Source organism: Amblyomma maculatum, chromosome 7, assembly GCF_055883805.1.
Source record: "Amblyomma maculatum isolate TAMU_Amacu chromosome 7, ASM5588380v1, whole genome shotgun sequence".
Classification (NCBI taxonomy): domain Eukaryota; kingdom Metazoa; phylum Arthropoda; class Arachnida; order Ixodida; family Ixodidae; genus Amblyomma; species Amblyomma maculatum.
The window spans coordinates 121,790,673-121,817,201 of record NC_139350.1 but is presented as its reverse complement, the minus strand read 5'-3'; the positions used below and the strand labels follow the sequence as shown (position 1 = coordinate 121,817,201).

The following is a 26,529-nucleotide window of genomic DNA, read 5'->3' as shown; positions in this document are numbered from 1 at the left end:
GCCTGGATAACGCATGGTGCTTTTGGGAGTCTGTTTGGATACCTAGAACCACACATTCCATATAGAACGAGAGCTCGCCTTCAATTAGCGTGACCTTAAAAGGAGCTCAACCAATCAGGCCCATTAGTCGGAACTCCCAGACTGTGTCTATACCCCCTTTTCCTCTAACCTTTTTCGATTCTTATGCTATCCTGTCACTTCATAAGGGTGATTAAGGCACCTCTCCCCACCTGAGTTTTTTTATTACCCATTTTGTTATTCATTTTTTTTTATCCCTAGTTTGCATAACGGTTAGTTATTTTTCAATATCCTAGGTTCGCGTCATTGTAATGAATGCCCCCTCCCTCTCCCTTTAATTCCCCTGGCCGCAGTTCACTGACCTCATTTTTGATAGCATATGCAGTGCCTAGCCCAACTCTTTGCCTGCCTTGTTCCGCTACGAATCGCTAAGAAAAATGTGACCTCTGTATTTCAATGCTCGTTGCCCATTGGAACACTGCATCGGTTTGGCGGAGCAAGAAAATATATTCTGGATCGGTGTTTGGAGTATTTCTTTAAAGTAGGATGCAACTTCCAAAAATAAAGACAGTTGTTGCTAGCAATGGACAGTGGTAGGCGGCGCGTGTATTACTATGCTGAACAATTAACGAAATCAATTTTCAATATTTGACTGTACCAAACACACCAAAAGAGATAAAATTACTATGCGCACTACCTGGTCTGATGATTAGACGATTATTTAGGCAAAAAAAGTGCTATAATACCAGCGGACTACATTATGTAACGGAATTGTGTGTGGCAGCTAATGCACGCTTGAGTTCTAAGCGACTATAGGTTCATCTGATTTGAGAATCCGCCGTGCAATTACCGTAGTTGATATCTGTTTTTAACGACACGTCTCGGTGGTGCGCATGTATTTGCAAGCTTCGACTTCAAATCAATGGTGAACCCAGCCACGGTATCGTAGGGATTTGGTCGTTCGACTGCTGAGCGCGAGGACACGGCTTTGATGCAGGTCCAGACAACCATGATTTTAAGGAGGCGAAACGAAAGGGGTTTCATTCTTATTCCATGTGTTAGGCACATTGCAGAACCCCAGGGGTCGAAATGACCAGCAGCCTTCCCTACAGTGTGCTTCATGGGCGACGCTGCTTTCGGACGCTGAAGTCCGCGTACGATACCATACCATACAATCCATACCATGATTTGCATAGGCTTTTAAAACAATTATAACCCTTAGTGAGTGTGCGAGTGACAGAGATAAGGTTTCCAAATTCTGATTAATTATTAGCACGGGTGGCGATGGGCAGTTGCTTGCTGCAAGAAGACAGCGAAGAAGGGCGGAAGTGAAAGAGAAAACACCTGTAGAGTACGCTGATTTTCCTTGTTTCTGCCACGCAGTGATGCTCCTAGCCAGCGTTTTAGATAAGACAAAACGTGAGACAATAATGTCAATAAAAAAAGATGGGAACGTGTGATATAAGGCTGGCTGCGCAAGTCAAGATCTGTTGAAGCTTTATTTTTTTTTGTCTCATGGACGGTTAAAATTAAGTGCTCGGCTTCACTGCAGAACGCCCAAAGGATCGTCACGTGGGGCCAGGCCTCTCCCTTGTATCATTTATAATGTGGTGTGAAAATTGTAGTACTGTCATGGGTTGTTGCGGTGACCAGAGACGGCACCTGACAAGATCAGGAACGGGGCTTTTAAATCTGCAGCTCGGCAGGGCAGGTGGAGGAGAGGGAGCAAGGTGAAGTGACGGCGGCTGAGTTCCCCCGCTCTCTCGCGATCCTCTTTGTCGCCGATCTTCCCCGTGTAGGGCTAACAATACATTCCCCTTCAAAAACCGCATCGTTCCGATGTGTGTTCAGGCATAACTGAAAAGCTATGGCATATGAAGAGCGCAGAGTCGGAATACGTGGCGATATCGTTAACAGTGAGGATTGAGGCGAACCACATGCATAGTCCCAGAATGAGGGGGCCAGCGGGTCATGCTCGGTACAATTTGGAGCACCTCATAATTTACACCGCTTATAGGGCGCACGCCATCGTAGGATCCAAAGTAACTTGAAAGAAGCTTCTCGCGTATACCTCGACGGCGAACTGGAGTCCATGGGACAAATCCAGCAACGGTTCCGTTCGGGAACTAGTTCCTTTCGCCACTTCGAATTGTCGTCATTTACGGCGTGACGCCGAACATCCAGAGGCGGCTACGCTATTTTCGGCTACTTAACGGGGCGTGGTGCCCGCTTGAAAGGGACCGTTTTTCCGGCAGGCGCAGCAACCACGGATAGTTGGTTCGCTTTAAAAGAACGGTCTGCGCTCGTTATTTGTAAACATGGTGCCACGTATGCATCATTTTATTGCGAAAGCAATACTACTTTCACTTTTCAGCCCTTCGCGTAGCGAGGTGGTAGCTACTATTGAGCTTTAGCGTGACCATTGACTCCCGCTTCCTCCCTTGAGGGAGCGCTACAGCCGGAGAGACGTCATCCCATCTGTCGCAAAAACAGGGGCCCCAACTCGCGCCGTCAACTTGCGAGGCAGTAGCTACCAACCGCGGCCTAACGCCTGCTCCTTCCACGAGGGGCGCTACAGCCGGAGTGACGTCATCCCATCTGCGGCAAAAACAGTGGCCCTAACCCGCGCTGTCGGTTCGCGAGGCGGTAGCTACTAACCGCGGCCTATTTCCCGCTCTCTCTTCGTGGAGGAGAGCCGCGGTCGGGGGTGACGTGACACAGTAGGATAAATTCGGGCCCCGGCTCGCGGTATCAACCAGATGTTGCGATGTCGCCTATGGCCTAAGCAGTTCGTCAGTATGCAAAGAGGAAGCAACAGCGAGCTACTGAGACGGAAGACGAACGAGAAGAGCGACTTTCTAAGCGGCGTGCCAACTATGCAGCTCGCCGGCGACGTACAATCTCTTCTTCTACTATGGAAACAACAACCGAAGAGTTGGATTTGATGAGTCTGCTCAACAACAAGGACGACGAGACCCAAGACGACGCAGTATCTCTTTGTAGTGCTACCAGTGTAGAACGTTGGAACGCGACCAAAAGGCAGCGACGTGCCCAAGAAACCCCGGAACAGCGACAGCAGCGGCTCGACAAGGAACGTGCGTTTCGAGACGAAAAGGACAACCGAAGAAAACGGCCTGCCGAAGGGACACCCCAGCAGAGACAGGAGCGTTTGAAGAAGACGGGAGAAATCTCTCACCAGGGCTGGCCTGGCTCAATTCAAGGGAGACGTTGCGGAAGAACGACGCCAAGACTTCGAGCGAAGAGTCAAGGAGTTCGAGTAGGCAACGCGCGAATTCCACAGACGTTTCACCAACAACCCGTTCGGCTATGCGTGTTCTGTGTACGATCGGTGGTGGCATAAGGACAAACTTACACCGGTAAGGGCATTAATGTTTCCCTCTTTGCTAAAGGCTTATCCGGAATGGAACGAAGAGACCTTAGCCAGTGCAGTCGTTTGCAACACGTGTAAGGCTAGCCTCAGGGAAGAGAAGATTCCGCTGTACAGTGTCTCTAACGGCTACAAATACCCGCTGATGCCGCAATGTTTGCCGCGGTTGAATCCAGTGGCCGAGCGACTACTACCTCCGCGTATACCGTTTGTGCAGATCAGGAGACTAATGAACTGAAAGAACGGTCAGTACAGCATCAAATGGCCAATCGTAAACGTGCCCGTAGAGACTGATAAAATGTTGAAGCAGTTGCCGAGAGACAGTTAGGTTACTGTGGTTGCGCTAAATGTCAGATCACTCTTGGCTCATCAGCACGACATAACCATGGACACGTTACTGATGTCGGCCCACGTCCTAGTCTTAACCGAAACGGGGTGTTCCCCGGACACTCCTGTCTTTATGCTCGGTCTCAACTTTGTCACCGGAGCCAGGCGGGATGACCAAACTAGAAATGCGGGGGTGGCTATATACGTGAGGCAGCCTCTAGTAGCTACTGTAGTCATGCCTCCGATGCCGACGGAACAGGGAGAAGCGGTGTGTGTACAGCTTGCTGCTTTGGACTTAGTTGTAGCTGGTGTTTACATTTCACCCCAAACAGGTGACGATGCCGCGCTTAAGATCCTCGCCAACGGCCTGCCCAAGCGAACAGTCAAAAGAATGCTCGTCTGCACCGGAGACTTCAACAAAGACCCCAGAAGAGACCCCCGCTTCATCGAGGCCCTCGACACCAAGTACTGCCTCCGACTCTCTTCGTTGCAACCAAAGTCTGCAACTCATTGGGGAAGCAGCCTAGACTTGGTCACGTGTAGGCACGCGGACCACTATGTGATAAGCGATGTACAAAGAGCCACTACTTTACAGATCACCAAAGTGTCTTTATAGGATTGACCAGAAAGTAGCTCCCATGTTTGTGAAAAATAAAAATTGTCCGAATCGTCAGACTACCGTTTAGAACGGCGTTTGGGGCACCGATTCGGGTACGACCTTACACACCGAGAGTTAAGCCCAACGTTGATCTACGGCCGGGCGGAGCTGCAGTTGTGCCACATGCTCCTAAAACTAAGACGAAATATGTGGCTGCAGCCGTAGCTACCGCCGGGGGTGCAACGTTGGATACTATAGGAGGTGGCCTAGTGGCAGGTGGAACCAACGCAGCCTCCAGGGATGCTTTCATTTCTGCTGGCGTAAAGAATGCCGTTGCAGCCGGTCCGGAGCGGCAGTTGTACATTCTGCATAACCTCACCGACAACCAAGTATATCGTTGCAGCCACGACACGCCTTGCCTCGCTACTAGTTAACATAGAATAACCAGGTAGCACGCCTCAATAAACAATAGTTGAACAATATGCCGTGGCGAGAGTGAATCACTGCATAACCATGAGCATAACCACAAGCACCACAACCAGCTACACCACCAGCTGAACATAGGCATAGCCATAGCTATTGCTTTCGCAATTACCAGGCTTAACCAAGCTAAGCCACTGCCAATTTTTGTTTTGGCTGTGCTCTCTGGCCGCAGTCAACAGAGGCGGCAAGAAGAACGAGACAATGCCTTCTACATGTCTGAGGAAGGTTTGCACTAGGCTAACGAAGGCATTTGGGCGGACTGTGTGCAGTTTGTGAAGGGAAGTGAGGACGAAGGGTATAGGCGGGGCTGCCGGGCTACCGTCCGAAGCGAAGGGGCTCTACGCGCTCCGATCTTTACTTTATGATTGGGCCCTCTCGGTCGACTGCAATGCTACCATGACTCCAGCAGTGGTGGAGGCAAATACCTCGCGTTCATAAGTGGGCAGTCTGGGTTTGCTCCCTCTTCTACACCAGCGGAGAAGGTGCAAACGGCGACCGACGTCTGGATCGAGCGCGACCGAATTCCCGGTGTCGTCGGCCACGTACTCGTCACATTCACACCCATTCACGAAAATTTCACAGATATTCGCTCAGTGCGTTTGTCTATTTGGGGGTGGTAAGCAGCAGTTCTGCGGTGGTGAATGTTGCTTACACGTAAGATCTCTGCCATTAGTTGGGACATAAACACGGCGTCGCGATCAGGCTCGGGAGCATTCTCACGGGGAACGATGTGCGGTACGAAACACTTTTCTACATCAGTAGCTCTTGCAGGAGATAAAGCTCGTGATTCTGAATACCGTGCGAGTTAATCCGTGGCAACGGCAATCCAGTAGTGCCCCTATTCCGACGAAGGGAAGGGTAAAAGCAGGTTCATACCTACTTGTTGGAACGCAGTTATCGGCAACGGGATGGGGTGAAAATGTCCTGCTGAGCTACGTAGCCAGTTTCAAGTCTAGAACGTAAGAGAAAAAAAGCTGTGTTTTATTGCGTCGATTTTAGGAAAATAAATACGGAGCTTAAGTTCCTGGCGGTGTCTATAGGACGTGCGATGCCTGGATTAACATAACTGATAGATGAAAGCCGATAGTTAGCATGTACAATGCAATAAAAAAATTTCACATTCTACTTGCCGATGAGTAGATAACGTCGTTAGCTGCAATGAATGAAGTGCAAAAGTGGGCGAAAATCTCTGCCATACTGGTGGCAAATAAAACGAACAGCTTTTCATTGAACGTTTTGGATCTGGGTGATATCTGTTAGTTGGTGAGGACTGAATACAATCTAAGCATAATGAAGTATGGGCAGGATTAACTATTTTTTACATCAATAACGTAACTTCACATGACGCTTGAGCTACGGTATGCCTTAGGCATTCTAATTTCTTAAGGGCCTTACCTCAAATTAGATCAATATGTTTTGACCCACATAAGTAGGTAGTGAGAACAATACACAAACACTTATATTCAAATACCCTTTCCAATTATATGCGATTAGTTTAATGGCAGAAAAGGAAGGCAAGCAGCTGTTACAGAATGTAATAACTACGGATTTATGGACATATACACATTATTGTAAATTTTTGCTCCGTTTAGGACATTTAGCAAATGATTCGTTAAGGCAAGAATGATCCTCAGGGAATGGGTGACACTGTAAAGAACAAGTCATCTGCATACTTGCAAATCTTAGAAGTGATAATATTCAGAAGGTCAATAATGTAAACTAAGAAAGATAACGGCTCTAAGAGAGATTATTTTGGCACACCAGAAATAACAGAGGTGACACTGGATTCATCAGAATTGTATGCTACACACTGAGAGTAGCCAAAACGAAAATTACATATCTAGTTCATCAGAGTTGGATTTTTTAATACATGGTGTAGTTTGCGCAGGGCTTTAGAATGAATTACAGTCTCAAAAGCCTTTGGCAACTCAAATCGTTGTCGTGGAGGAGAATAAGGGCACACTAAACATTTCAAAAACGTTGCTTTGCACTGTTGGTGCTGAAACACCCAAAATATGCCAGTAATACTCAGCATTTATGATTTGACGCATGCGATTAGCCGGCCATTATATTCCACAGAATATGAGTAGCCAAAAGCTATGAGATATTACGCAGGTGCTTGTCGTCGGAATATTTTCCAGCGCAGCGGCTATGACCTGTGTGTGGGTTGATGGCGATAGAGGTGGTTGCGTATCCAGGTCGTATGAACATAAAATGATTAAAGCTGCTCATTCAAACAATCTTCTTAAAGGAATTACAACTGAGGAACTGTTCAATCTCGGAGTTCGTAATACCCTGAACGAAATCACATGGGCTCAACAGACAGCTAGAAAATCGCTCCACTACAAATATTGATAAATCAATTTTGGAAGGACTTGATCTGACCTCAGGCTTCCAATTGGACCAGAGTAGGGATTTTGTATCGATCTGGCTATACGACTTCGCTACATTGGCGAAATGGCGAAATGGTTAGTGCGCTCGACTGCTGAGCCCAAGAATGCGGAATCACATCATAGCATGGCGGCCGCTTTTCAAAAAAGGCAAAAAGCAAGGCTCTCGCGTTTTTGTGCGATGTCAGCATACGAAAGAGACGATTCGCCTGCTGTATCACGTAGATCTTAGCTCTTTCTCTTTCAACAAGAGAAATTTATTTTTATAATAATAAATACAGCTCATTTATTCATAAACTTGAGCCTGACAACGTTTGCCGTCACCCATCTCCAAATGGTCATTTTATGGCTACATATATTGTTTTTATCACAACGATATGCATTGGAAACGTTTTGGCCTGCATGGAGGATACAAGTTGCACATTGCCAGTGTAATGAAGATGTCGAATTTTAAATGTAGAGAACACGAAGTAAAATAATTTCAGATGTCAGTGCAAGGCTTTGCATGCCACTAATTGATTAGTTGAAAACACTTGAACGGGTTGGGTAAGGAGTCAGATGAAGGGGTGCATTAGTGTGAATTGAAACCGCGCTTAACACGACCGCCTTCTTCATAGCAAAGCCTGCAGCGGAACCCCCCAAGCTGCAGCATGAAGAGTAGTTCTGGTTGCAGCATGCCCTAAGCGCTTCCTGTTCTGAACGCACCCTAGAGCAGCTAGTAGCGTTCAACAAGGAGATGATGCACTGGGGCAGCTGTTTCCAGGACTCGGGTCTTAACGTGCTCTTTTTTTGTCGTGTTGACCACAAGGCATGTACCCCTGCGGACAAAAGTAAACGAAGCACGCTATTTGCTTCTAAACTTTTTCACGCGTTGCATAATTAAAACCGGCAGTCGTGTCATGTGCGAACAGGTAGTAGACGTCAGTGCCCTTTTACTTGGACAAATATTATTTTCTTATCTCCAGTGCAGAAGGGTTGTTTTTGTATTGAACGGTAACGCGTGCTCCGTTTACTTATGTCCGCACCTGCGATGAAAACTGTCACTGCAGCTTAACGTAATTGGTTTACTTTCATACACGGCATTTGAGAGGCGCAGATAGCGCACTTGAAGGCGCTGCACAGCGGCCAGAAACCAGAAACACGCTCTGGCACTGTATACCTGGCTCGCTCACACGGACGTGCCACGCTTGCGCAGACCGGCTGTATCTCGATTACAGATCCAGTGCACTTATGGATCTGTAAAAAGCGAGAGCTTGTCCAGCTCTCGTCATCGAGGGTCTTTTACAGCATTGAACTCAGCGGACATGATTGGGTGTGTTGCATGCATAATTAGCGAAGGCACCCCAGAGAGGCTGAGAAATGCAGTATTTGTCATAAGTGTAGAGCCCAGGGGTCTTCTTCTGAGCCACTTCGTGCGACCTATGATGCATCTTCAGTGTTCAGAATCTCTTGATGGTAAGAAGAGTTTTTGTCCTACCCTCTCCGACAGGAAGGATCTCCACTAATACTAAATCAGCGTCACTACACGGCTCAGAATCAGACCCCCTGGGCTCTAAACTCTTGACAAAGGCTGTACATAAAACCTTTAGCGGATGCACTCAGACGCTATGTCGCACAGGTGAAATTGCCGTATCAAAAATAAGAAAATAAGAGTAAATACATAAATATGGTATAGCTCGCGGGGCCATATAATAGCATGGAATTCGGCAACAAATATTGTCACGTAATCCTTGACAGGCATCCTTGTCCAGAATTTCTTGCTCGTGTTCATTTTCATCTCCATGTAAAATGACCTTCTTCCTATCTCCTCCTCTTAAACTCACTTCGACAGTACGGATAATCAATCTTGCTACACACATAGCCGCTACCCTCGAGAGTTTGGCAGCAGTGCGTGCGGGTTTCACAACGCTCACCCAAGCTCTTTCTCGTACAGGTGCAGAGCGCATACTTTCTTCGACACGATCCGTTGGCTTCTGCATGGGTACAAGCTGCGCTGGAAAAGAACGTGCCTGACAAGCTAAAAGCGTCGATTGCTACGAGCATCGCTGCACCGTTATCCTCCGGGATTAGCTGGTGAACGTCGACGTTGCCGCGCCTGCGCTGTGTCCTACCAAACCAGAGACCGCGCCTACATATACGGACTGCTTTCACGTGCTTTCCTCAGTTTGGCAGCAGTGCGTGCGGGTTTCACAACGCTCACCCAAGCTCTTTCTCGTACAGGTGCAGAGCGCATACTTTCTTCGACACGATCCGTTGGCTTCTGCATGGGTACAAGCTGCGCTGGAAAAGAACGTGCCTGACAAGCTAAAAGCGTCGATTGCTACGAGCATCGCTGCACCGTTATCCTCCGGGATTAGCTGGTGAACGTCGACGTTGCCGCGCCTGCGCTGTGTCCTACCAAACCAGAGACCGCGCCTACATATACGGACTGCTTTCACGTGCTTTCCTCAGTTTGGCAGCAGTGCGTGCGGGTTTCACAACGCTCACCCAAGCTCTTTCTCGTACAGGTGAGGACCATTCTTCCTCATTTTTTATTATCTTACTGTTGTTGCGCGCACTGCTGCCAAAGAACAGTCCTAGTGTTTTCAATTTGTTGTTTGTGATGTCAAACGTGAAGGAGCTTAGTAAGACGCTTGATGATTTCAAACGGGAGATTCGCGCTGAACTTCGTTCCTTCAAACAGAGTGTAGAATATTGCAGTGAATCTTGTGACAGTGTGAACACACTCTCCGCAGAAATAAAGGCTCTACGTGAGGAACTTGCCGCAACGCGCAACTGCAACCAAGAACTCGCTGCAGAAAATCAGAAACTGCACACGCGAATCACAGAATTGGAACAGTACTCACGGGCCAATAACCTCGAAATTAAGGGTGTGCCTGATAGCGGAGATGTTTTCGACATTGTGCAAAAGATTTGTGAAAAGGTAGGGGAGCAGGTAACCCAGGAAGATGTTGAAATTTGCCACAGAGTACCAACCAACAAATCTAATGAAAAGAACATTGTTGTACGCTTTGTGCGACGTGACAAGCGAAATGCTGTATTAGCTAAAGCCAGGAAGGCACGTTTTTCCGCTACAGACATTGGCTTCGAAACAGATTCTTCTATTTTTGTCAATGAGCACCTGACTAGGCAACTCAAACAGCTTTTGGGAGCCGCAGTAGCACAGAAACGAAAGGCAGGATGGAAATTTGTTTGGACACAGGGCGGAAAAATTTGCGCAAGGAAGACAGATTCATCAGATATGGTAAGAATCACCTGCCAGGAAGATCTGAGCAAAATGCAATAGGACTTAAAATGCTTTTTAAACTCCCTTTTGCGCAAACAGCGATATGGCCACCGCACCAGAGTGTAAATACTATGAACCTGGCAATTTCAACAAAGCACTGAAAGTGCCGTCCCACTACTTCAGGGCATTTCACCTAAATGCCCGAAGCATTAAAAATAAAATGGACGATCTGCGCATGTTCTTTGATGACCTACGGGATAAATTTGATGCGATATTATTCACAGAATCCTGGCTTTCTGTTACTGATAGTCCACCGACAATACCAGATCATATTTATCACGGCATCGTACGGCCCGCAAACCGAGGTGGTGGAATTGCTATGTTCATCAAAGCCACAATTTCCTGTGAAGTTGTAAGCGATTTGACATGTATTACACCAAATGTTGAGTGCTTTGTGGTACGGTTAAAAAATATTCTTATAGCAGCTGTCTATAGGCCACCATTAGGATATAAGTCCCAATTTTTTGAATTCATGGAAACTTTGCTGTCAAGCCTCCATTCAATGCAAGGAGCCTTCTTAGTTATGGGCGATGTGAATATCAATATGCTTGGCGAAGATTCATCTTCTGAACGCCTAGAAACGATACTTCGCACTTTCGCTTGTTCAAATATAATTTCTTTGCCTACCCGTGTTACCGATACCAGTGCCACACTTCTAGACATCTGCATCACTAATGTACCTTGTGACCAGTGCTTATCAGGTGTGCTTTCTCTTGATATCAGTGACCACCTCCCGATTTTTACATGTTTGCCGACAGTGATCGTCAAGCAGAAAGTCACTTTTAGCTCTACTTATCGGGACATTAACTCTGCTTCGCTCGAGAAATTTTACACTGAAATAGAAAATATTCAGTGGGAGGGTGTCTACGCCAAACGCGATCCTAGTCAAGCATACAGTCTTTTCCTGGGTATATTCAAGGCCTGCTATGAGAAACATTTTCCCTTGGTGCACAAGTCTAACCGAAGGAAAAAAATACGCAAGCCTTGGATTACGACCACCCTGCATAAGAGAATAAAAGTAAAAAACAAAATGTACCATTCCTTCATCCGATCACGTGACACTATCCTACTAAAACAATACAAAACATTCCGTAATAAATTAAATGCTGATTTAAGGACTGCAAAAACGTACTACTATCAGTGTCTGTTTGCTGAGATATACAACAACCCAAGAAAGCTATGGCAGGAAGTCAGTAATTTGACCAATAACCTTAAAGCTAAGTGTCCTCTTAATATTGCAGCTTTTGCTGACGGGAAGACTGATATAGAGGCGTTGGACACAATGAATGAGTTTTTTGCTAATGTTGGCGAATACGTTTCCCCAAACAGAGACTGTACTAATTCGTTTTCGAGACTTCGCCCAAGGCTTGAGAATTCAGTTATGCTCTCCCCAGTTACTTCCCAAGAAGTCATCAACTTCATGGCCAGAATTCGAAAGAATGTCGCGGCTGGACTAGATGGCCTGAGCAGTGTCCCTATTAAACATGCAACACCTATTATAGCCAAACCACTCGCATTTATAATCAATCAAATGATTGAAACTGGTATATTTCCTTCTGACCTTAAACAAGCGCGCATAACCCCGGTCCACAAAGGTGGAAGTGTTAGTGATATATCAAACTATCGCCCAATATCCGTTTTGCCCATATTTTCTAAGGTTTTTGAGAATGTTATTAATGCTCAACTTACAAATTTTCTTACTAAATACCATGCTATCAGTGAATCGCAGTACGGCTTCCAGAAAGGAAAATCAGTTGAAATGGCCTTATTACAAATCAAAGATGAAATACTTAAAAATATGGATAGCAAAAAATTCACTGTGGGTTTATTCATTGACCTCAGAAAAGCATTTGACTGTGTAAACCATAATATATTACTGCCAAAGTTGCAAGATTATGGCATACGTGGTGTTGCTCTTGATCTTATCGCAAGTTACCTCTCAGACAGAAAACAGTGTGTAAAAGTTAATGACCTGACTTCTTCGATTACAACAGTAAGACATGGTGTACCTCAGGGATCGATCCTGGGACCTTTGTTGTTCATTTTGTATATTAATGATATGTGCAATTTGCCTCTTTCACCGAAACTGGTCATGTACGCTGATGACACAAATATTTTTTTCTCCGCACAAACCGTAACCCAATTGAACACTGTCATAAATAGTTATTTGATCAAACTTGAAGAGTGGTTGCATAAAAACAGATTAACCTTGAATGTTAAAAAGACTAAATATATTATTTTCAAGCCTTATAACAAAGCCTGCGACACTGAGCTAGTCCTAAACTTTCAAGGTACAGCGTTGCAGCGTGCAACTTCAGAAAAATTTTTAGGCGTCTGGTTTGAAGAAACCATGTCATGGAACACACATGTTAGCAAGCTGGCGATAGAATTAAGCAAAACAGTTGGCTGTCTCTATAAGCTGAGAGAATTACTTCCAGTGAGGCTCAAAAAAGCAATATATTTTGCTAATTTCTACTCTCGTCTTTCATATTGCATTTTAGTTTGGGGAGTTACAACCATCCATAATTATAGTAAACTCGAGCGGCTACAAAAAAAGGTGCTACGAATTCTTGAAAACTTTTATGGAAACCCTAGCCAGCTATCTACGGATCCCTTGTTTACTAAACATAGTATGCTTAAAGCAACTAAATTATATGATTACAAACTGTCTCTCTATATGCATAAACGTAACCTTCCCAATGATACGCACCGTCCCTTGCATGCTTACAGCTTACGCAGGGAACTAACGCCAGTGCCACATACACGAACAAATTATGGTCGGGCCACTCTTGACTACCGCATACCATCACTTTATAATGAACTTAAAGCCCACATTGACTTTACTGCCCCGCTTAACACATTTAGACACGAATTAACAAATTTTATGATGAGGCAATGAATAAATACTCCGATGTTCATATTCATTTCTGATATCTGATGTGTGTATAATTCTTTTGATTTTGACCTCATGTACATATCCATTTTTTGACTGTGTTGTGAAATCCTCTGCGAGATGCTGCCTGTAGGCCCCCAGGGCCCAGTCAAGCTGTCTGTGACAGCTTTTTTCCTGGGGGCCCCCAACTTGTAGGTTGGAAATAAAGTGGATTTGGATTTGGAAATATCATGCATACTTACAAATGGTTTCGTTTGGTTTTGGGGTTTAATGTCCCAAAACGACTCAGGCTATGAGAGACTCCGTAGTGGAGGACTTCGGAAATTTCGACCACCTGGGGTTCTTTAACGTGCACTGACATCGCACAGAGTACGGGCGCCTAGCTTTTCGCCTCCATCGAAAGAGGCCACCGAGGCCGGGATTCGATCCCGCGTCCTTGGGCACAGTAGTCGAGCTCCTAACCGCTGCGCCACCCCGGCGGGGCCACACTTACAAATGTGCTTTTGATTGAAATTCAAGTAATCCTTACTGAGCTGTGGCGCAGGCACTTCCATCACCAAGAAAGTAATTCTGCACTGAAAGACATACGCACAAAGCTTAATGTGGACACCGTCGTATGTGAGAGCGGGACGCCGCTCGGCTAAAGCCATTTCAACGTGTGGATATCCGACACTTGGTAGCTGAATGATTCTTACACGGGCAGCCAGAGGAGACATTTGGGCCTTTGGGGCGCTCGCTCAAAGGATGTCAGTATTCAACAAATGGTAATCCGGCCATCGGATGTGTCTGGTCCGGCATTTTGTGAACAGAGTTGATATCCGAGGAAAGCTGCGCACACCGAGCCGCGGACAGCACAGGTAAGAATGGTTCCACTTTTTGTGCATTTGTGGCTTCTTGTCTATTTATTCGGTGCATCCAGGGGCAAACTTATTTCGTATGCGCGTTAGATGTAATTCCACGTTTGTTCCTTTTGCTGGCTTCAGGTTTTGTGGTGTGGCGATTGATGGCCTGGAATGACTGCTTGTGTTTCCGTAACTTTTTATGTTTTCGATTTGAGTTTTGGCTATAAGCCTGCTTAATTCTCTATTGCCATTTCTGTGCAAATTCCTGAAAGCGTAAAATAATGCCTATCATTGTTTTGTTTGACTATTTCTTTATCATCGCTATTCCTGCGGATGCAAGTGCAGCTGTTTTGTCCGTGTCCAAAACTTTAATCAGTCCTTATGCTGAATTGGTAGAAGAAGCGAAAAGAACATAGAAATCATATCAGTTCTCACGGTTTTTGCTGGTTCCTCTATGCCAGATGTAAAAGAATCAGCTCAAATTACCACCATGTTACAATCCTGTCGGCATCTGCTACCTCTATATTTCCATTATTGGTGAACACGTCGTTCCAAGTCATTTTAGGCGCTCAAAGTTTTAATTCCTTATGGTTTTATGTGCTCCTTTAGGTTTATAATCTCAATCCAAAAATTCATTTTTCGAAAACCACTTCCCGTGTCTATTTCTTCACAAGCGCACCTTTCTTTAAAAAAAAAAAAACGACATGCCCATCCCTTTTGTCTTTCGTTTGTTGTTTCGGAACTAATTATGCAACTATGTTCTATAAAGTGATGTCATGTTGAATTATCAGTCATGGAATACGCTAGTCATGGGGTTCTCAAAAGCAATAACCTTGTAGCCTCCGCTTACACCAGCTAGTGGAGTCCAGAACTCCTCCCTTCTCCGTTGAAGCCAGCCGTGAGCACTAAGGAAGTTGTGTTCAGGACCGGGAAGCGTATTGCCAAACCATATCCCGTAGGCGCACTGGAGCAAACGACGCTCTCTGCGTGCTAAACGGCGATTGTTGCTGAAAGGTCTCTCTGAACGGAACCTAAAGGTAACATACACTCACTGTAAACGGCGATTGTTGCTAAAAGATGTCTCTGAATGCAACCGAAAGGTAACATGCACTCAGTAAAGGCAGGAAATCATTACGGTGATGGTAATTGCTAAGTGTAACCATTGTTATGCCGATTGTTACCGAAATGTGTCAGTGAACACAACCTAAAGATAACATACACTGACTGAACGCAGGATATAATTAGGGTGAAGGGAACTGAAGGGAAAAGAATTAGAAAAAATATTACAACACAGGAGTCGAACAGATGTTTCAGTGGCATCAGTCCAGAGGTGGGTGGTATTAATCCACTGCGCCACAAAAGCTTTTTTCTTTATAGCCTGACTTCGGCACAATACACAAAACCACTTACAGGGCACAATGAGAATTCATTATTACAACAATCAGCCAGGTGGGTTGTGGCGTCGTCATGCTAAAATTCTCTTAGGGTCACTAATGGCTCCAATCTTCCGAGCCACTCGGGAGCTTCAGGAGCAAGTTTCTGAATATCAATATATCTATTCATGCCTTCCCGAAAATAGATCCGTGCTGGCCGTGCGTCAGGATCGCAATGGTATCCTGCCATTCTCTAGCGCCAAATACAGTGGAGGGCCATTAGCATAATAAGGTCAAATGGCACCCCATCCTCATTCTCTACTGGCAAGTACCTCATACCGTGCGAGTCTAATGGAAATTCCTTTTTTAAAGTCCTTTGTAAAATATCCCAAAAGTATACCCCTTCCCAACAATATAGGAAAACGTGGTCTATAGTTTCTGGCTGTTTACAAATTAGGCAATGCGAACCCCAAGGTAAAAATAAATTCTTCCGTTACAAGGACTTCTTTACTGGCAGTGTTTCCGTGTGTAACTTAAAGAAAAAAGTTTTTGCATTTGACGGCACCTGCATCGCCTTCACCCGCTTAAGTACGTCGCGTCCTGGTCCTCCACTGTATAAGGCCCTGTGCATTGGTATGGGAAGAACTACGTCACACAAATCCTTGTACAGCTTCTTCCTGGTAACATAAGATAAATATTCATAAGAAAGTCGAACAGACAGGAATCGCACACTAGCGACAACTTCTCTAAAATAACCAAAAATGCGTCCCGATACACTTTCGGTCGAGACAACAAAGTCCGGCAGTGTATTTCCGAGCCTTAATTGGCACACAGTACGCAAAAATGAATTTTTTACATCGCGAACAAACGAAATCTGCTGACAATCTGTCGTAGAAATAAATGCAACAAACCAAGTCCACCGTCCGTCACCCGCCTAAACAAACTGGTCCGGCTACATCGTTCCCATTCTGCTGCCCACCCAAAAATGGCAAATTTCCGGTGCAGTCTCTGTACGTTCATCCTTGCACAATGCAACACTTGCATCACGTACGACAGCTTCGACATAAAAAGCATATTGCACACTGTGGCCCTGGCGAAAACTGACAATTGTTGCCCTTTCCACCCCTCCACCTTTTCCCGCATGGCTTGAGTCTGTGCCCTCCAGTACGATTCGCTATCGCGATAACTATCTAGTCGGACTCCCAAGTACTTTACTGGTGTTGTCACCCAGGACATGTTTGCGAACTTTTCGGGCGTCGTTGGCCATTCTCCGTGCCAAAGCCCCAGGGACTTTGACCAATTAACTTTACTGCCGGAAACCTTTGTGAATTCTGTTACAGACGACACGGCCTAAATGCGATGGGGACAGTGACCTTGAAATGCGTTATTATTCGTTTAGGCAATATATCCACAATTTATCGCCAGGTGGCGTTGCTTAGAGGAATCGCGTCGTCTGCTCGAGTGCTCCTACGGGATATGGTTTGGTAATAAGCAACCGGGAAGGGGGGAGGGGAGGGGTTCTCTGAGCCTGAGCACCTCTGGCGACGCATAGTCACACACACACACACACCCACACACACACACACACACACACACACACACACACACACACACACACACACACACACACACACACACACACACACACACACACACACACACACACACACACACGCACGCACGCACGCACACGCACACGCACACGCACACGCACACGCACACGCACACGCACACGCACACGCACACGCACACACACACACACACACACACACACACACACACACACACACACACACACACACACACACACACACACACACACACACACACACACACACACACACACACACACACACACAAGAGATTACAAGACGTTCAAACCGATGATGTGCCTCAGTACTGGGTGCCGCTAAACCCTATGACGCTATCGCACTTATCACTTGTAAATTACGCCATTCAGGGATCTGCCTATAAGAAAGCGATGCATTATAAAGATGAGGGACATTGATGACGCCTCGTGATAACCAAGAAAAAGATTAAGCGTGTTTAAGAAAGATCGGTGGGTTACGACTACAAGTTCTACACCCGGAAAAAATATACTGTGCGAAAGAGCGAAGTTCGCTAGATAATGAGAAATAATGTTTCCTGAAGAAAATTTCCGCAGCGTAGGGAGTGTTTCTGCCCACGGCAGTGCATGCAGGTTTCCACCGTGCGGCGACGCTGTGAGATGACCTTCTAGCAGACGACACCCAGGAGGTACAGAATCTTCTTGTGACTGCCGCTGCAGCAAAGAGTAAGTCTTGTGATGCCCTATGTGTTTATTGTGTGTCGTGTGTTTGGTATACCCATTTAACTAGTTACGCTTCGATGACTGCAGTTTTTGGAGTGAGTGGCGAGAGGATTTGCACTGCTGCTGCGTTGTGTTTGGTACATTCAATAGCGGAACAAGAGCGGCGTTTTGTTTCCCGAGATTCTAGCGGACATGCATCTCCGGAAAAGATTGCTGAAGGTAACTGTAAGAAAAAATACTAACATCCAAATACGACAAAGTATAATTTTCAGTTTACATTTACAGCGAAGGCATCAGTTGCTGATGTTGAAAAAGAATGTTGTGCCAAGCATTTTTAACCAGTAAACATCGTAGCTAAGGCCGGCACCACCAAATTCCTATAACCACAGCAGCATAGAGAAGTCAAAGCGCGAAGAATCCTGTGTACATCATTCATATAGTCCTAAGTTTGCATTATAGGGTACGAGCTAGAGGCCATAGCCCTGTCCATGGTTTAATTGTGCACCTTAATTAAGTACGCGAGGCAGCCTAAACAGTAAGTCGTCAAACCGCATGTCTTTGTGCGGTACCCAGACAGGCAAACAAAGGTCATCGGTGGCTTTCGTTGACCGAGAAAAGTAACGCCATCAGGAACGCTCTTGGAAATCCGGAGATTAATTACGGCTCAAGTGCACTATAGCTGTTGATACGTGCTGGAATGCCTTAAGAACTCTTCACGAACGTATTCACAGGTTGCTTGCCCTGTGAAATACTCTCGTCCTCCCTTCGTTGCCTTTGTCACTTTGATCATTATTGCACGTACTTGCTTGCACGCTTATTCCTACTTAGCTTTATTAGGGAAACTGCATCAGTGCCAGCTGCGTTACTAAATTCTAACATCACAATGATCCGCAGCAAGGTTGCAAATAAACAGGCGTTTCGCCGATTTATAAGAACATGATATGCACCCTGCGGGCCCACCATTATTCACGCACCTTACTCCGACGTCCCCAGCTGCCATCCATTGTGCGCTATGGAGCCCCTTTATCATATGGGTCACCAGGCGATAAATGCAGTGCTGAGATAAATGTAGTGTTTATCTACTGTGACACAGAAGCAACTAAAATTGCGTCCTTTAAACGCGCTCTTACGCGCTTTGATTCACCGTACTAAAGATGGCGCGACGGACGCATTACCAACGGATTACCGCAACCAGTTTTAATCCAGCAAAATATTTTATTGCGTATGCATTTAGTTTATGTACTCCATCGTAAACTCAACAAAACATGTGACTTTATTGACTTCTATTTTGTTGTCTTTTAATTTTTAGTGATGCACCCGGCACTTCCGTTGCTGCAGTTTTCGGGGAATGGCAATACGCGGCGGCGGCGGTGTTCGGTTGCCGAAGTGCCGGCTCGCTATCAGCGGATAAGGGTGCGTGCATCCCAAGCCAAAACGCGGAGCCACTTTTTCTTCACTCATTAGCGGTTTCAGCGGCATCAGTCAGTCGCTGCTATCTCTTGTGGTCACGCCATGCTAATCCCGAAAACCAAAGACGCATGTCGTTTTAAAACTGTTGAAGGGTGCCGTCCGATATCCTTATGCCACGTGGATTATAAGATATTTACGAAGGTTCCTTCTTTTCGTTTGCAGCTTGTGGTATTAGTCTCTTCACCACGCAACGTTCCTATAGGCCCACGCGCTGCCTCGCGCAACCTCCCGATAACTTAATTACTCTCTTCATTTCTCCCACCACAAAGCTTCCTTCATGACAGTTAAAGAATTTTATTAGCGGAGTGTTTCTTGAAGGAATATGTAAAGTAAAATAGTTGTCTGTAATTGTGCATACATGTCTTGCTCGAAATATTTGGTTCAAACTATTGAAAAGGTGAAACAGCTGATGAACTGAGCTCAAACTTCGCATTAGGAAGTAACGTAATCGTTGGCAAATTTTTTCTTTAGGATCCCGTTATGCCCGGGATCTCTTGGACACATCGTAGCCACCTATAAGTTCTTCATGAGCAATGTAAGGCTTTCGTCTCAAAGCAGAACATTCCCACCGGCATAGAGTTTCTTACTCTTACCTAAAGGGAAAGCTGTGCTGCCGTCTATGGGCGTTTACTTGGAGTTTCCAGACGGCCAGTTCAGCCACCATGGGCGCTCAAAGCATCGTGGGCCGGTGAGCTACCGCGTGAAGAACTACAACTTTTGGCCAAAACTAATGCAAAGATAAACGTTGTTCTACCGTAAATAATGTCCTAATATTGAATATCGTGACTATAAATTACAAAAAGAGAGAGAAACAGAATGCCAGTTTGAGATTTATCCAATATAAGCGATGGCCCTTTCTCCTATTGGCTTAGTTTTGAGCAGCACAAATACCAATATTTCACACTTAATAGGCAAGCTTTGAAATAAAAAAATGTTATGAAAATATTTATCGTTGTGCCATCACTTAAGGAAGTTTTTAGTGGCATTTCGGGAAACAAAAACCATTTATTGGCGACGTCTGCTTTTGCGTCTTCGCTACTATGGCTTTCGCGGTCTCTGTACGCACCTTCAGATGATGATGACGACGAAAAAGAAATATCGCAGTAACGCCACTCCACGTATCTCGAGAAAAACCGACTGTCCCGCAACAAGTAGCACACCGGCCCATGATTCTTAGCGCGCCCATGGTGGCTGAAGTGCAGCGCCCTCAGCTTTCCCTCTAGTTAGTGTAAGGAACTCTATGGCCACCGGGGTCGAAAGTTACTGGCTACACGCGACTGTCTTTACAAGGGAGATTCTTGTGCGTCCTGTCCAGGCTAGCAGCACTGCACTCGACAGTGTCGCTCTCCAAGCGGCAGCGCTCATTATATAGGCCAGGAAACCGTTGTCGCTTGGATTGTTTAATCCGGAGGTTGGATTTGGCTTGTCCAATAGCGAGCGTGTTGGTTTACCACTTAGAATGAGCCGCGGCGGGAGGAGGAGAGGAGGGGGCGTTGTCGGGCAGAGCCGCCACAGCGTCTGAAGCATGCTCAAATTTGCCCGAAGCTCAGGCATCCTTTCTGTGCACTGCTGCCATGCGGCGCAGCACAGGGGCTTTTCAAGCGCCGTGAGTAGGAAAAGCTTGACGTCTGGTGTCCGCTGGCACGCGCTCGGATCTTGTGGTTGATCGCTGCTGGAGCCACGCCAACCTCTGCTGGTGTCCCGATCATAACGGTCATCTACATGCCCCTTACATTGCCTTGGAGATGGCAGAAACGCTAAATAAGAAAATTGGGTATTTCTCACGGGTCCAACATCTAGTCGAGGTTTCTCGCTCGCTGAATGTGGAATTAGGATTTGGAATATGCTGATGACATCACCCTTATTTGTCCTGACAAAAGGAGTTTACTCGAGGCTGTGCATTTAACTACAATTTTTCGCGGTATCCGTTGCGGCACTAAATTTAGACAAGTTCCAAATATTTTGGTTGGGTCAATGGGGTACAAGGCCAAGTCTTTTCAGGGCCATAAGGTGTGATTACAGCCCCCTACAGCATCTAGGTGTTCCTGTGCATCAGGGTGACAGGGGAGGGGCAGCTATTAGGCTGTAAACCCAGGCTTAGGAGGGTCAAAAGTTGTTGGGGCTTACTCGCGCGTAAATCTGCAAAACAATCTTGTCTGCAAAGCTTCCCTACGTCCTGCAAGTTCTTTATTGTGCGAGAAAAAAGGGGCCGGCAATACATAGAATATTCGCAACCTTATTGTCTTTAGCAACATATCACGAGCTAAATATCCTACCATGTAGTAACCTACTGGGCTTAGAACTTTTTTAAAAGCAAAAACTTCACTGCACTAGGTAAAACCAAGGTCGCCGTGGCAGCTAGTTTGACCGTTAAGTGACATTTACCTAATTAGGCGTGGGTGTTCATAAATCTGTGGTGTCCACACAAAAGTATACTGCGCCTTCATTTTCCCTCAACCTAACCTAAACTGAGAGGCATCCTTGTGTTGTGTGATATCATCATCATCATCATCATCATCATCATCATCATCATCATCATCATCGTCGTCGTCGTCGTCGTCGTCGTCGTCATCATCATCATCATCATCATCAGCCTGATTATACCCACTGCAGGGCGAAGGCCTCTCCCATATTTCTCCACTTAACCCGGTTCTGTGCTAGCTGCATCCACTTGACCCCTGCGAACTTCTTAATCTCATCCGCCCACCTAACTTTCTGCCGCCCCCTGCTACGCTTTCCTTCCCTTGGATACCAGTTTGTTACCCTCAGCGACCATCGGTTATCCTCTCTTCGCACTACATGTCCTGCCCATGTCCATTTCTTCTTCTTAATTTCTACTAGAATGTCGGTAACTTGAGTTATTTCTCTGACCCACTCTGCACGCTTTCTATCTCTTAATGTTACCCCTACCATTTTTCGTTCCATAGCCCTCTGGGCTGTCCTCAACTTAAGTAGAACTCTCTTGGTTAGCCTCCACGTTTCAGCCCCATAGGTGAGTACAGGCAAGATGCAACTGTTGTATACTTTTCTCTTGAGCGATACCGGTAAGCTGCTAGTCATAATCTGCGAGTGCTTGCCAAATGCGCTCCATCCCAATCGTATTCTTCTTGTTATTTCCTTTTCGTGGTCCGGGTCTGCGGTTACTACCTGTCCTAAGTAGACATATTCGCCTACTACTTCCAGTATTTCGCTACCTAATGTAAACTGCTGTTCCTTCCCGAGGCTGTCGAACATTACCTTAGTCTTCTGCATATTGATTTTCAAGCCTACCTTTCTAATTTTCCTGTCTAGGTCATCAATCATTATTTGCAGTTCATCCCCCGAGTTGCTTAGCAAGGCAATATCATCAGTGTGATATCAGTGCACGTTAAATATCTCCAGGGGGCGGAATTACTCCGTAGCTCTCTACTGCGGGACCTCTTTCACTATTTTGTTTTCCCTCCAACCTTCTTCCCTTCCCTCAATGTGCGATGCAGGGGTCCGCGAGAAGTCTGCCAGATACTACGGTTTTCCTTTCTTATAAAGCAGTTTACAATTAAGGAAAATATAAAAGACCTTGATTTTATTAGGATTAGGTGTCCACCATTACGTGATGTCCACCCAAAAGTATAAGGTGCTTTCCTTTACCCAAAAGCTACTTTAAAGAAAAATGATGAAAAACTGAGGATTGAAAAACTGGTGTTAAAGAGGCATCACTTTAACATTCACAGCTTTTGTTTTGCCACCAGGCTCATCATCATCAACTTCAGCCAGACTATACTCATTATGTTAGGCAAGGAGACACAATCTCCCCAGTACTATTCACAGCTTGTTTAGAGGAAGTATTCAGAGACTTGGAATGGGAGCAGTTAGGGATAAGGGTAGATGGAGAATACCTCAGTAATCTGCGATTTGCTGATGACATTGCCTTGCTAAGCAACTCGGGGGATGAACTGCAAATAATGATTGATGACCTAGACAGAAAAAGTAGAAAGGTAGGCTTGAAAATCAATATGCAGAAGACTAAGGTAATGTTCAACAGCCTCGGGAAGGAACAGCAGTTTACATTAGGCAGCGAAATACTGGAAGTAGTAGGCGAATATGTCTACCTAGGACAGGTAGTAACCGCAGATCCGGACCATGAAAAGGAAATAACAAGAAGAATAAGATTGGGATGGTGCGCATTTGGCAAGCACTCGCAGATTATGACTAGCAGCTTACCGGTATCGCTCAAGAGGAAAGTATACAACAGTTGCATCTTGCCTGTACTCACCTATGGGGCTGAAACGTGGAGCCTAACCAAGAGAGTTCTACTTAAGTTGAGGACAACCCAGAGGGCTATGGAACGAAAAATGGTAGGGGTAACATTAAGAGATAGAAAGCGTGCAGAGTGGGTCAGAGAAATAACTCAAGTTACCGACATTCTAGTGGAAATTAAGAAGAAGAAATGGACATGGGCAGGACATGTAGGGCGAAGAGAGGATAACCGATGGTCGCTGAGGGTAACAAACTGGATTCCAAGGGAAGGAAAGCGTAGCAGGGGGCGGAAGAAAGTTAGGTGGGCGGATGAGATTAAGAAGTTCGCAGGGGTCAAGTGGATGCAGCTAGCACAGAACCGGGTTAGATGGAGAAATATGGGAGAGGCCTTCGCCCTGCAGTGGGTATAATCAGGCTGATGATGATGATGATGATGATGATGATACTCATTATAGGGCGAATGCCTCTCCCATATTAATCCAAATAACCCGGTCTTGTGCTAGCTACCTTCCCTAGATCTCTGCAAACTTCCTAACGTCATCCGTCCACTTGACATTCTCGCGCCCCTTACTAGGGTAACGCCCCTTACTAGGGTAACGCCAAGGTAACCCGCATGATTTTTTAAATGTTATAATCATGCTCCACCTGCGGAAGTGAAGTCCCCACATCCCCTGTATTCTCTGCCTTCCCATCGTTATTTTTTCCTTCGAACGTTTGTTTTTTGCAAGCACGACAAAACATGACTGGAAGAAATTGCTGGGGGCAATGATTTGCGTAATAGAAGGTTCTTGCTCTTGTTGAAATAAAACTACCTAAAAGAAGAACATTTCAGGGAGCAAGTTATCGACTATACCGCATCTGGTTTAGACATTCATTTATAGACTTACCGATCACAAGATCGTTCTATCTTATCGGAAGAAAAGGAAGGGTTTTTTCTTGGGACTTCATCGGACCTCAGGTTGCTCATTACCCTAACGAAAAAGTGTATATATTTTGCATAAGCCAAATACTCCCATTTATGGGTGTCTCTGGCGTGTATTCCACCCAGATGTTCGGCCCCCCTCTAGCCATCGCAATCAGCTGGAGTTCGAGCCGTGTCATTAGCAAAGTGGCAAATTCGCTGCTGCTTTCTTGTTTGCTTGCTTTAATCACGCTTGTAAAGTGGACAGCTCGGAAACACAGCTATATATTGGGGAGCGCTGATAGATGAGATTTCAGATTTATGTGCGCCTTCCAGTCATCTTATTTTAAGTGCAGTCAGTATACAAGTGATTTGTTATTCGGCCCCCACCTGTTTAACTTCTCGCCTGGGGCCTTTCCATGCAGAGAAGTGTTTTAATGCGACAGTGGAGTTACGTGCGAAGATTTTGTTCGATGATATTCACGCAATGGAAACTATAGATACATAGAGCGAAGAAGCGCCGCTGTGCATCTTTCGACACAAAAGCAAGTGTGATAATCAAGTGGAAATAATCGCAAAGCAAATTCCATCAGAGCAGCGACGCTGTCTCTTCTGTTGAAACTCGCGAAAGTGCGCATTTCGCGACCACTTCGTTATTTATAGCAAATTAAGCGTACACAGGTCTCACACGGTCTTGCATGCTCGACGCAATGAAAAGGAATACCTCTTAAAGCCATCACGTCATTTTAAAAAGCGGAGATTACACCTCCTCCAAATTTTTCAAACAGCACTTCCCGATGTTTTCATCGCAAGAGAACTCATAAGGACAGACCGTCACACCCTTCAATGCGTTAAAACTAGTGGCTTAGCATGGCGCCGCAAATTCTGTTATAAAACTATTAATTGACACAGTACCGATCACACAGGCGCGTAAAACTAGCAGAACCAGGAGACCAGGCGGAGCAGTCACAATAGAAACACGTGCCAAGACAGTCGACGCATTCTTTCCGCGGCGGCTAGCAGTCCACCCCAACGTCACTTTGTTGACTTATTTACCAACGTGCAGACCATCCAGCGACCCTATTTGTCCCGCAGTGGTGGCGCCCCCTCTCTCACCCAGAAAAAAATAAGTTACGGCGCCGTATGAAACTTCTTTCAGCACGCAATTCCTCAGCCCACCAGGCGCGACGTCACCAGCCCCACCATTGAGTGGCCGTGTATAGGATGTCTAGAAGGGGCACCATAATATGGAGGCCTCTTTAAGCATACAAGACACAAAGGCAAGTCGGCCTGGCAGAGCGCCAGAACTGCCAGTGCCTGCCATGTCTGATTAAGTGACATTGCTACTGTCGAGCGGCTCTGGATTCCTTAGCGTTCCTAGTTTTCGTTGACAAGTCTTGATTGCTATGGAATAAGCCAGTATCTGGCTCATCGTTGTTCGGTCTACCGCTCCGTTGTCAAGAAGCTTGGGCTGAGTGGCAGTAACTGCCATGATGAAGCGGCCCGCCAACTTCTCCGCCACTCGTTGGCCATCTTGTTTCTGTGCGATTTTGTTCAACGAAGTCGTCTCCGCGAAGCCGCAAACGCGACGGGTTTCGTATACACCTCGCATCCGGAGGCCTGTACCTGTTTCACCTTCGTGTGCTTATTGCAGGTGTACAACGTCTATGCGTAAGGTATATGCCTTGGCCGTCCTGTGCAGCATCCTTGAGGAAGGAGTTCAGGGTGACGAAATCCAGCTCATCTGTACGTTCGTGTGAAGCCGGGCTAGCAATGGCTCACTCTAGGCAGCCGACTTTGAAAGCAAGACCCAAGTTGGATCGTATCTCGGCTGCCTCAAAAAACTAATGTCTCAACTCTTCAATATCTCGTTCTGAATTTGTAAATTTGTATTCTGAATTCTGTGCTTGCATTTCATTTCAGTTGTCCCTTTGCTTGTTCAATCTGAACAATTGATTGATTGAAACACGCTTACTGACAGCCCTGTAATGCACTTTTGCTGCTGGCATCTGTGCGAGCATCTGGCCCCACCAC

General features: G+C 45.9%; 1 pseudogene; it reads left to right on the top strand.

The window, feature by feature from the left end:
- The first annotated feature begins 2,336 nt into the window (after positions 1 to 2,336).
- On the top strand, positions 2,337 to 26,255 carry LOC146184581 (uncharacterized; annotated as a pseudogene).
- The last annotated feature ends 274 nt before the right edge of the window (positions 26,256 to 26,529 follow it).